The 13,093-nt window shown below is 39.5% G+C and overlaps 1 long non-coding RNA gene across 1 annotated transcript in view; it reads left to right on the top strand.

The window, feature by feature from the left end:
• LOC138158101 (uncharacterized) overlaps window positions 1-1,892 on the top strand; it is an 11,097-nt gene extending 9,205 nt beyond the window's left edge. Inside the window, exon 3 of the long non-coding RNA XR_011167553.1 lies at window positions 686-1,892. This is a non-coding gene — a long non-coding RNA (uncharacterized lncRNA). The remainder of the gene's footprint in view (window positions 1-685) is intronic.
• The last annotated feature ends 11,201 nt before the right edge of the window (window positions 1,893-13,093 follow it).

The raw sequence follows: 13,093 nt of genomic DNA, 5'->3' as shown, positions 1-13,093 counted from the left end.
GAAAGAAAGAAAGAAAGAAAGAAAGAAAGAAAGAAAGAAAGAAAGAAGGAAAGAAAGAAAGACAATGCTAAGCTTCTGCTTTCCTACCTCCAGCCTAGGAAGTGACAAGTTTTCAGGATCTTTCTTTTTGGAAGTCTATAGTAATAGCCTAATTCATCCAATTGAGATAACATGCCCTGCAAAAAGTCAGCCCAATTGAGCAATCTGTCCAGCATAGAGGCCACACCCCACAGCAAACTTTTGAAGCACCTACTAAGAGAGAAAGGACATCAGGGCACTATAGTTCTGGAGTTTTGAGTTGCCTTGACCACATGTGAACATATGTGTGCCTCACTATACTTATTGTTTTGAGTTTATGTCCACTCTCCCTATGGATTATATATTTGGGGCAGAGTGCTCCCCAGGTTTATGGAAATTATATTTTGTAGTTACCATTCTTGCTGTGCCATTTAAGCAAAAGCCTTTGCTTAACTGAATTTATTGACTGTTAGCAGGAAGCATGCCAGTGCCCAAAGAATACCTACCCTAGAACTCTAGAAGAGCAGCCATCCTTTGGCAGATGTAAACCTGCCTGTATAAGTTGAGGAAGTGGCCTGAGGGACTGTTCTACAATGGATCATTTCCCATCATCACCTGTAAAAAGATGTCAGACCTTCCAGTGAAGTCCTCTTCCCTTCTGTTTTAGCACATTTCTGGGGGTCATCTGCAGTCATCCTGATCCATATCTTGCCACTGGACCTAGAGGAGGTCTCCTGAGGAGAATGTGAGACTGGTAACCTCGCATAGCCCTCCCTCACTAAAACCAATTCACTTGCAAGTCATGGCATCACCTTCCTGATATCATGGTCCTCTTCAAGAACAAAGGCCAAACAACAAGTACATTTCTATAGGCTTAGTAACTTCCTGTGCGTTGTTCTCCCTCTTAGCATTACCGATAAGTACATATTTAGAATCATATTATTAGGGGAGTCAGCAGTAGGCTGTCTAAAGTTCTGGGAATATGGTGAGACTTATGTGAGTCATGTCAGAGAAGAAGCAGGACTAATGTGCCTTCAGCAGTAGGTTCTGGGATCCTAGAGGGCTCTAAGGACTCTAAGTCCCCTGGCATTTAGCCAGCAACCAATTGTCAGATGAATTCCCAAGGGTCTGAGCAGGGCTACCATTAGAGTAGCTCAGGGAGAACATCCCCCTTTCCTCTCTCTATGGCTGTGATACTGTGTGGAACAAATTATGGAAAACCATTTTGTCTAGGGGGAATTAATTTGTGAACTCAGTCATTTAACCTGTTAGACTTACAGATTAGAGCAATGAGCAACATTTGGAAGTCTCAATGCTATATTTTATTATCCTTCACTTTCTTGCAATAAAGGTACCTAATCTGTAATTTGCATGTATTTTCCTTTTGATTCACTTGAAGCTGAGATGAAGATCTTAATGAGGAAATGAGCCACTGGTTATATTTGTAGATGTCCTTGGAGTATAAATATACAGCATGAGCTTAATTTGTGATCTGTTTATGAGATCTCATATGCAAATGTTTTTTGTGCTAAAATTTAACCCTTTGCTGAATCTAGAGGAGCCCAGGCCAGGGTAAGGGGCACAGGTGTTTGTTACATAGAGAACAAACTCTCTGCTCCCTCTTACAACTTTTAGTAATGGGATCTATCTATCATGTATGTATGCATGCATGTATGTATGTATGTATCTATCTATCTATCTATATCTCATCATCATCATTCTTTATAATCTCCATATCTACATCTTTATGTAATTATAGAGAGGCAGTATAATGGAGTAAAGAGTCAGCCTTAGAATCAGAAGGACCTGGATTCCAGTCCTGCATCTGATGACATATATGTCTTAATACCCTAGGCAACTCTCTAAGACTGTAAGTTAAAAAAATAAATTGTCCAAAAAAAATCAAGGGGAAATTGGAGTTTTAAGGAAAACACCAAGTAATCAGTTATTTGTGGTATAACAATGAAGTCATCACCTTTCTCTGGGCCTTAGTTTCTTTCTCCATAAAATTAAGAGATTGGATGAGATGATTTCTAAGATTCCTCCCAGTTTTAAACAGTCCATAAGCCTGTGAGATCATCTCCCTTTCTGAGGTATGTGAGTTTTAATAAACACTTTTGAAGACCGAAAAACATTCCAGGCCCAAAGGAACAGGACTTTCTAGTGGTGGTATTTCAGGCATTGTAACAAGCAGTGGGAAGATAATTTGGGGAAGAAGGGTCTAGGGAGAGTCTTTTGATTCATACACTAAAGGCAGGTGCCTACTTGGAACACTGGCAAGAATGTTGGTTTAGAGGGGTTGACTGTAATGTCCAACAAAGACTCATATATCCATAGGATGTTAGATCTTAGAAGAGACCTTAGTCTCTTCTCCTAATTTTATAGATCAGGAAGTTAAATTGATCATGAGGTTTCATCTAGAGTCAAAAAATAGTAGAACTGGAAGAAAACTTAGAGTTTACATTGTCTAATATCCCCATATTACCATTAGAGAAACTGAGGCCGAGAGAGGTGAAATAATAGAATCATAACATTCAGAACTGGAAGACACCTTTGAGGTCATCTAGTCCAATATTCTTATCTTACAGATAAGGAAACTGAGTCCTAGAGAATTTACACAACTGGCCCAAATTTGCATACCTAATTAGTGGCAGAGCCTTTATTAAAATAAGACATCCTGACTCTTAGTCATCTCATCTTGTGACTACATAGTACCTCTCCCAGAATTAAGAAAATGTACAGGAGAAGACAAGTAGAGTTTAACTTAATGGGTTTGTGTAAGTTAAATCTTGCAGCAAGATTTAGTAAAGTCATCTTCTTTCTTCCCCCCAACTCCCCAAATAACTCTGTTAACTTATGTGCGAGCTCTTATGAGACATAGGACAGGGCACACACACCACCTGCTGGCCACCAGTGTTTTCTAACTCTAATAATATTTTTAATCCAGTCAAGGCAATTCCATTTAATTTAGTTCTACAAGATTCTGTTTATACCTACTATGCACCTACATTGTGGTGACACCTAAGAAAGGTGCTGTCCTTGCTGAGCTTATAGTTTTATTAGATAGACAAAAGAAAGAGTTTCCCAGTGAAAAAGTTATATGCATTTCCATTTAATCACTGACCTCCATTCATTTCTGACTTTGTTTTTAGGAGTGTTACTCCACTGGAGGATGTAAACACCTTGAGGGCAGTTTCAACAAAGATCTATACAAGAAGTGGTGTAAATTATCAATCAATCTCAAGCAGTTATAACATTTTTACTACAAGCTGGGCACTGTGCTAGGTACTGGGGATAAAAGAGAAAAATGAAAGGTCCCTGCCCTTGAGGAGCTTACATTCTATCAAGGATGACAATATGTACACACAAAGGTGTATACAAAGTAATGACATCATTAGAGACATGTATGACTGGAAAGAAGGTGAAATGGTCATTTGGTGAGAGTAAGAAATTATTGATGGATAGCCTTGGTGAACTTTTGATATCCATACAATGTCAAGAGAACAAATTCAAGGGAGACCTCTAGCACATTGGATTCTTCTAGCCCCATAAAAGAGTGGTGGAAGATACAGAAAAGAGTCTCACAGATGGACAGGGAAAAATGGGTTGATATTTGCATGGACTGGAGGAATTACCCACATTGAAAAGATAACAGACTTTTCAAAGTACTAGAGTAATGAAGGAGAGAGTAAATTAAAGCTATTACCTTCTGATTTCCATTTGAAGTTTAAAGGATTATTTTTTGCTCTCTTCCCCCAAAGCAGGCTATTTCAGAAATGGGGGGAAATGCTCTCCCATTCTTTTTCTACCATCAGTGGTGCAAAACATCTTGAATTTTGTGATGTTTATTATTTAGTTCATCTTTTCCCTGGAGAGCACTAGAGGCAATTTAAAAGTCTATGTAATCAAACTAAGTCTTGACTCTTTCTGCATTGAGGATTAGCATCTCAAATCTCTGTGAGGGATACAGATGCACATAACCTGGGCTTTGGTGTGGCTTAGGTAAGTTACTAGATGTCAAGTCCTGTGGATTTTACATCTTTGTATGTGCCCTATTAATACCTAGTGGCAAAGTTGAAATTGAGGTAAACTGAGGTACAAAATTCTGAGCACTATCAGTTTATTAATAAAGAATAAATTAATAAAGTGAATCAATGGATACCTCAGCTATGCCATAAATGTTGAATGAGGGCTAACAGGGTCTTTTATAACAATTATCAAAATGACAGAATGAAATCGTGAACAACATAGGCATCGTCTTCTGATTCTGGCTATTGATGACATAGTCAGAATTGAGATTACATCAATTGAACCTCCCCTTCTGAAACCTCCCTTAACCAGAGTCAACTCATGTGATTCAAAACACAAGATAATGGTTCTCAGGGGATGGGAGTTGCTGCAGTAATTTAAATAGATGAAATTTGACTTTTTAGGTTAATCAAGTTTCTCTGGAAAGTGGGTGATGGGGAGGTGTTTAACAAAGGTGGAAGGACAGTTAGATAGTACAAGGGGTAGAGCTCTGGGCCTGGAGTCAGGAATACTATGCTTCCTGAATTCCAGACTGGTCTCAGACATTTACTAGCTGTGTGACCCTAGGTAGGTCATTTAACCCTGTTTGCCTCAGTTTCCTCATCTGTAAAATGAGTTAAAGAAGGAAATAACAAACCACTCCAGGATCTTTGCCATGAAAACCCCAAATGGGGTCAGAAGAGAAACATAGCTGAAAATGACTGAAGAACAAAATTACAAGACAAAAGTTTGACCTTTGGACAAGTTTCACTGGGATGTTGGTGACTGGTGAGGTTGCAATGGTGGAGATACAAGATAAGAACTGTGGGACAGGTGATCTAAGGTTACTGGAGTAAAACTTAGAATGAAGCAGAACATTAAATCTAGCTTGGTTAAGCCTTAAAAAGAGAATTAAAATCAGTTTTCAATTGCACATAGTACACTGTTTTTGAACCTGTTATGCTTCAATAAATGTTTGTTGAGTGGTTGATTGGTTGGTTGGTGTAGCAGCAAGCACCCCAGCATACCCAGGTTGGCTGCCAACACAGGTTCTTAGATCTGCTTTTCTAAAGGAAAGCAACTCAAAATGGGTAAACAAGTTTACTTTAATCAATCAAACATATCATTTACCTAGTTCAGGGGGAAAAGTCAGCACCCCGAACTTTAGAGTATACAGACAGAAGTTACAAGAAGACAGAGAAACATTTCAAGCAGATAGGCCTCCAACTGTCTGACCATTATATCCATACCTAGTCACAGTTACCATAGAGGGAAGCATCAGCATCTGGGTTTTCAAAGCCAGGGGACTCTCAACGGCTGCCCAGAGTCTCACCTGGTCAAATAAAACAACTCTTCTCAAAGTGAGCCCCAAAACAGGTTTATATAAACAGGGTTTATATAGTCTTCTCCTAGCTCAGAGAATGTCACAACCCTCTTGACCCAATCACAGAGTATCTCCTGAAAAAGAAGCCTCAGGCCACAGGCTCCAGGTGCACTTAAGCCTATCAAAGGGCCTAGGGGCAGGGAAGATCTTAAATTAACATTCCCCTTACAGTTGGTTGCTGTCCTTCATTCTTGAAGAGGGCCAAAATGATATCACCATGCTAGAGTCAAGTTTCAATGTGTCTGACTGCGGCTGATCAGACCAACAGGAGCTCGGAATGCTCGACCACAAGTCAGGCACAAAGAGTGGCATAAATGTTCGCATCTTGTGTTTCCTTTGAGCTGTTTCAATTCTGCTTTGCTCATAGAGCACAGCACCTTCTCTGATGCGGGCATGCCAAAATAGGCAGTCCTGTGCCAGTATCTCCCATGTCACACAATCATTTCCAAAGTTCTTGAGAGAGACCTTGAGAGTTATATGTTGAGTGAGTATTCTAATGAAGGAATGAATTTCCCAACTGTCATTCAAACTCAGGCTTATGCCATGACTGCAAGTCTTGGAATTGGAGAAGGGCAGACATTGTATTGATAGCTGCACAGAGATTGGAGTAGGATTGATCAATGGTTAGATGATTGGACCTCACGCAGGTATTAAGTCCAGGGATTATAATGCTAAAAAAGAAAATAGATCAAATGTTGTGGCAGTGGGAGAAAAAAAAAATCTGTTTTCTTTCCACAAACTATGTCTGCTTCTAAATATGTCTCTCCCCTATCTCTCCATTCTATCTACTACCATTACCCCTGACATTTTTATATCTTACTGGAAATTCGAATAGCTTCCTTGCTTTTGTTGTTCAATCAGACTCTTCATGACTCCATTTGGATCTTGGCATAGATACTAGAGTGGTTTGCCATTTTGTTCTACTGTTCATTTTACAGATGAAGAAACTGAGGCAAATAGGGCTAAGTGACTTGTCCAGGGTCACACAGTCAGTGAGTGTCTGAGGCCAGATTTGAACTCAAGAAGAGAGGAGTACTTCCTGATCCCAGGCACAGTGCTCTATCCACTAGCTGCCCCACAATTCCTTGCTAATTGGTGCCTATTTGCCTGGGCCACAGGAGGTATGAAACTAATAGTGACCTTGCCCCTCCTTACAAAATATCTGTTCCTCTGCTTAAACTCCTTATTTTGTGGGACAAACTAAGTATTTCTACCCCAAATTGAGAAGAGGAATGAGCACTTAACAGAATCAGGAGGGCTGGGTCTAGCAGGGGTGGGGAACCTGAAGCCTCAGGTCACGTGCGGACCTCTAGGTCCTCAAGTATGACCCTTGACTGAATCCAAACTTCACAGAACAAATTCCCTTAATAAAAAGATTTGTTCTGTAAAACTGGGACTTGGTCAAAAAGCCACACCCAAGGACCTAGAAGGTCACATGTGGCCTCAAGGCTGCAGGTTCCCCACCCCTGGACTCTAGAGGATGCCTCTCATGATTGTTGAGTCCATTTTCCTGCCAAAGCCTAGAGATAATCTCACCCAAGGCTTGGGCTCCCCCTTATGGCTAAGCTGGGGATGAAACCTGTCTCTCTGAAGGTTTGGTTTCATCTGTTTCTCAGATAGATAGATGACTGTGATCCTAATGTATCCTCTCCAGGCCCTTCATTGTGTTTGTCATGTCTCATTTCAGGTGCTTTTACCTTTGTGAGCTCTAACATGCTTCATCAAAATGTTTATTGATTTTAGCATCGTTATCTGGTTTGCTTCTCTGGTGGAAATCTCTAAGTCTCCAAAAGCCACTGTAACTGTGGCTGGGACAAACACTGACTGGGACAGACACTGGAAGCAATGTGACACATTGGAAAGAGTGTTGCTGTCAGTGGACCTGAGTTCAGATCCCAGCAAAGGGTAATTTGCTTAATATTTGTGGGCTTCAGTTCCCTCATCTACATGGAAGCTGCAAGTGATACAGGCAAACTGGGCAGGCTGAATTCTCCATCAGTCATTCATTAAGCCAGTGGGACTCTTGAGTATTGCACATACAACTTACTTCCTTAGAGGTTCAGTCTGTTTCAGGGGAATGGCTTTCCCCTTCCATGCAATTCATTCTCCCTCATCTCTTAGGGCATGGATTTTTTTTAAGCCTGGAATGGCAAAAGACTGCTAACAAGAAAGCAATAGAAAGGAATGAAAATGCTTGACTTTACTCTTTTGCAGACTCTCATCATTACCAGCTTGTAATTTTATTTTTAGGGGTGTCTGAACCATGAATTCTTTGCCAGGCTTGTACAGTCCAATATTGGTCTCTCCTCTTTGCCCAGCTGTTCTAAATTAGCTCCAAGTCCTTGGATTGGCATTTCTGCTGTCCAATAAAGTTTTGTGGTAGGTGAATAAACTCTGGATGAAAAATACAGATAAGTAACTAACAAACTTGCATTTTCCAGCTAAGTGAAAAAAGAATAAGCAGATTTCCTAGGAGGTGGAAGGAGTTTCAGGGTCAGTCCTGTTCCTCAGTCATCCCTCACCATTATAGAAGTATAAATTGCTTGTCCTGGCCTTCTCACTATACTGTGATCTTAGCACAGGAACAGTTCAGACTTTTTGACAGATCTTCTTGGCTAATTTTGCAGAAGCTACCCACTCTCTGTGCTTCTGCATTCATGTCTCTTCATCTTGCTTGACTGACTTTTTTTCTTACCCACAATTCCCTTTTGCAAAGGGAAGTTAAGTTTACTCTGCCAGCAGCAGTGAGTTCCTCCTCCCAAGTCTCTTACCCAGTGTGAGCATGGCCAAAAGACTGATTATATTCAAAATTATCACTTCTCAGCTCTAAATTGATGTCTCTGTGATCCTTTAAACATGGGCTGATACTTCACCAAATTGGGAAGTAATTCAGGAACTCTTTATCTAGCATCTTGTAATTTCCTCCTCATTCCTACCACCACCTCCACTCCTCCCCCTCCCCCCCTCATCTATTTTGTTCAACCCACTATCATCAATAACATTACCTGAAAGTGTTGATGAGGGGGTAAAAGCCACCAAAGAGAAAGAGATATCTCTGAAGGGCAACATGAAGTGAGGGTGAGTGGAGTTAAAATGTGTATATATATGGAAGATAGGGGAAGGGAGAGAAGATTTGCTTTTAATTATTCATCGTCTGAAATGTTTATTTCTCTCCATGAGCCCATACAGTCTCCCTTTTCAGGGAAAAAAAATCCCTAACAAAACAAAACACTACATCTTGGCCACATACCAAACAAAATGTTTTCTATTAAATTTTTTTTGATTGATGCTTTTTTTTTTTTTTAAAGCAATTGGGGTTAAGTAACTTGCTCAAGGTTACACGGCCAGGTGTTTCTGGGTGGGTGCTAAGTGTCTGAGCCCGGGATTCGATCTCCAGGTCTTCTCAACACTGGAGCCAGTGCTCTTACTTGCTGTGCTACCTGGCCGCCCCGATTGATGCTTTTTGTATTTATATCACATTAATTTCCAAATATTTCTCCTTCACTCTTACCTAGAAAGCATTTAATGTAATAAAGATTAAAAAGGAAAAAGAAAAAAATAGCTCAGTAAAACAAAACATCCCATTGACTATGTCTGACAGTATATGCAATATTATACAGCCGTAGTCCACATTTGCAGTAAAGGAAGGGAGGGGCATTTTCTTAATTCTTTTTCAGGATCAAGGTTGGTCCTAATAATTATCCAGTGTTCAGTTTCATTATACTGTTCTTTCCATTTTTCCTGGTTTTACTTTCTCAGCTCTGTATTAGTCTACATAAATTTTCCCATATTTCTCTGAATCCTTCATATTCATCATTGCTTCTTAGTGCACGAATATTCTATTAGATTTATATACAATAATTTATCTAGCCATTTCCTAATCATTGGGTACTGACTTTGTTCCCAGTTTTTGCTACCCCCCCCAAATACTACCCTAAATTTGGAATGAAGCCCCTACAGTTACTGAAGTGGCTGTATACCCAACTATATCACGATACCCCAAAGAGATCAAAGAAAGAGGAAAAGGAACTGTACGTACAAAAATATTTATAGCAATGTTTTTACTGGTAGTAAAAAGCTGAAAACTAACAGGATGTCCTCCTGTTAGGGAATGGTTAAACAAACCGTAGCAAATGAATATAATATGATATTTTTGTATCATAAGAAATGATGAAATAGACAGTTTCATAGGAAATTGGGATGACCTATATGAATTGATGCAGAGCAAAGTGAGCAAAATTGGGGAAACAATTTCTACAATAACAACAATGCCACAGAGAAAAACAACTCTGAAAAAACCCTGAAAACTAATAAACACAATGCCAAACCATGAATCCAAAAGAAAGAAGATGAGATGTGGCACTCACCTCCTGAGAGAGAAAAGATGAACTTAAAATGAAGACAGAAATGTACTTTTTCAGACATGGTCAATGTGGGAACTTGTTTTGCTGAACTATGTAGGTATGTATTGAAGGCCTTATTTTCCCTTAAAAGTTTGTTCAACTGAGATGGGACAGATTACTTTTTATGCATATTTATCCTAGTATGCCATTTACATCCCCAAATAATTTATTGTTATGCATTTGTGTTACTCTGAATTAAAACTAATCAAGTAGTACTGAATTAGTACTAAACCACACTACCAAAGAGGAAAGGTAAAAATATACTGCATCATCTTCTTACTAAAAAAGGTATTTCAATGCACAGGCTTGATTGGGGAGAACTGCTATTGTTACCACTGTGCTGGGAAATCAATGAGGAATAATTATTGAAGAAAATAATGTAAGTGAACAGGATTTTAAATGGACACGATTTGTGTTTTTAAATTATTGTATAGCTAAGACATGCTGTGTAATAAGATAAAAAAGAAAAGAAAAGTTGTACCATGAATATTTTGGGGGTTTATGAACTTTCTGTCATATAGAATTGTTCAAAGAAAGAGACTGCATAATTGGAGGAAAGAGCACTGACCCAGGGTTTGATTCTGCCTAAGGCCATATGAGCTGTGTGGCCATGGTTTTAACCTCTCTGAGTCTCAGTTTCCTCATCAATAAAATGGGAATAATAATACCTTAGTATTTACACCCTCCCCCTCCCCCTGGTTGCTGAAAGGCTCAAATAAGATAATGTATGTATAATATATTGCAAATCTTAAAATGTCAACTATTTGCCAGGTCACCAATTCCATGGTTATATGTATACATCAGACTTGTACAACATACAGCCCTGTTGTGCAGACCTGCCCAAGGGTATTAGACCTCTTAATCACTTCTCTGTCTGAGAACAGCCTTGGGGACTGATGATGACCTTAGCTGCAATTACATCCTCTACATTTTTCAAAAGCAGCTTGGGTAATAAGTAACCCAAGGGCTGAATGGTGTGCAGGTCTGGTATGTGTGTACACATACATATATACACACAAATATATCCATATATTTGTAAGCACACATGAATATATGTATATAGATAGATAAATATACAATTAAAGGTGATAATCTTGTGAAAACCACTTCAGCCATACATTTCTAGTTTCACATCCATTTAGTAGTCTGGCATTTATAAACCCATGAAAAAATGGGGGCTTCTGAACCTTTCTTACTTTCATATCAGCATGTTTTAATTCATTTTCTCAACATGAGGGCAAGATCCAGCACACAGGCGGGATGCTAGCTAGTTCTTTATGACTCAACCAAGAAAGAAATAGACAAAACATGGTTTTTACATAATGTTTAGAAATAAGCATCTGAGAAGTGGGGAAACATGCCATGCTGATTAACCAAGCTACATCATTAAGTCATGGCATTATCACCATCTGCTAACTGGGGACAAGTCTGAAGTGAGTCACCAAAGCATTGGAAACCTTCTCATGGAGACCGATTCTGTAGACAATTCCCAGTCCCCTGGGTGTAATGAAAAGTCTATGCTATTTGCATGGATCTAGATCTAGCTCAAGAGAGCTCCGGTTCCCCCAAGTGTAATTCCAGTTTTCCTCAAGTACCGAGAAATCAATTTCCTCAGTGCTTTGGTCTGTTCTGCTTATTTCTCAAGGATATTAAATGACTTGGAGTACTGCAATATTAGTTCTAAATTCACCAAGGCAAGACACTCGCTATGTGAGATATCCCTTGAGTCACATTCTCATCCCATATTCAATATCTATTTGACAGTTGATGACTGAAGAAGCTTAGAGAGGTAATATGAGGGATCGAAGGCAAAATTGGGGTCATGTGACAGGAAGAGTGTTTACAAAGGGAAGAGCCTGGGCAGACTTGAGGATAGAGGATTTGGGTTTCAGATATCCACAACTCACTGCCAACAAATCATGGGTCTAACAATCTCCTCCCAGACCCAACAGGAATCCTGCTGCTGGCAGATACCCTGAGACAAGACATATCTTCCTTCCTAAGAGGTTGATGAGCAGTCCTCTTTAGTTGGAGATAATCAGTTATGAGGTATTGAAGTGAGAGTAGCTAACAGAGACTTCCTTCCTGGGCTCACTGGATTGAAAAAAATGAAAAGAGGAGAATGTCGAAGAGAAACATACCCATCTGTCCAAGAAATATTGCACTAGTAACAAATCTCTTTTAATAAATGGGTCTTGTACAATTTTGATGAAGTTCTCCATCCTGGTACATCTCTAGAACATATCCCCTATGGAAGTGGACTGTATCCTATATATGTGTAATGGAAAGAAAGTCCCGTGAAGATTGTCATTGACTCAGAGAGAAAAATGTGACTCCAAACCTAGAGCTTGTTCAGGAACATTTGGTCTGAAAGATCTGTGCTTTATTCATTGCTTCTGAAAGGAAATGAGAAAAATGCAGTTCTCAAACAGAATCAGTAACCATAGTTTATTAGATGTTGCAGGTGTCATTGGCTCCCAATAAAGACTTAAAGCTTTTATAGTGAAACATTATGTTCGATGAATATCAGCTGCCCCCAGGAAAATAACTTATCTATGATCATTTTTTGCTAATTCTAGTGTAAGAGGGGGAATTAGTTACCTTACCAAATGATTTCCCTCAACCAGCTTGAATTACATATTGATGTGGTATTAAAATGTTAATAAGATGCTAATGGGTCAAAATAGGTGGCACAGGGGATAGACTGCTGGGCCTGGAGTTAGGAAGACCTGAATTCAAATCTGACCTCAGGAACTTAACTAAGTTTGTGACCCTGGGCAAGTCATTTAACCCCATTTGTCTCTGTTTCCTCATCTGAAATGAGCTGGAGAAAGAAATGGCAAACTACTTCAGTATCTCTGCCAAGAGACTGGGTCACGAAGAGTTGGACACCCCTGAAATGACTGAACAACAAAAAAAGATGATAATCTATCCTTTTAATGAGTATGATCACTTTTCTTTATAATACAATGGGCACAGGCTTGAGGGTCCTTAGAGAGTTATATTGGCCAACCTTGCAGAGCAATACAGGCCAAGAGTACTTGTATGGAAAACACCCTATGTCTATATGAGAAAAGTGAGGGGATTTTCTTTCTTCCTTCTCACATCAGTCAGGACATCTAACAGTAGAGCCTTTCATCCAGTTGGAGACAATGCATCTCTTAGAATGCATAGACACACATGTTATAGAAATAGGGAGCACCATTCTAGCAGTTTCAAAGAACGGTACCTTGGACAGCAAAGATAAGACCCTTGCTTACATGCTTAAGAGTGAGCTAGC

Source organism: Petaurus breviceps, unplaced genomic scaffold (genome assembly GCF_028583685.1).
Source record: "Petaurus breviceps papuanus isolate PSGF00001 unplaced genomic scaffold, PetGlider_PUasm1.0 174, whole genome shotgun sequence".
Lineage (NCBI taxonomy): Eukaryota > Metazoa > Chordata > Mammalia > Diprotodontia > Petauridae > Petaurus > Petaurus breviceps.
Note: the sequence above shows the minus strand (reverse complement) of the source record. Positions and strands in the feature narration are given on the sequence as shown.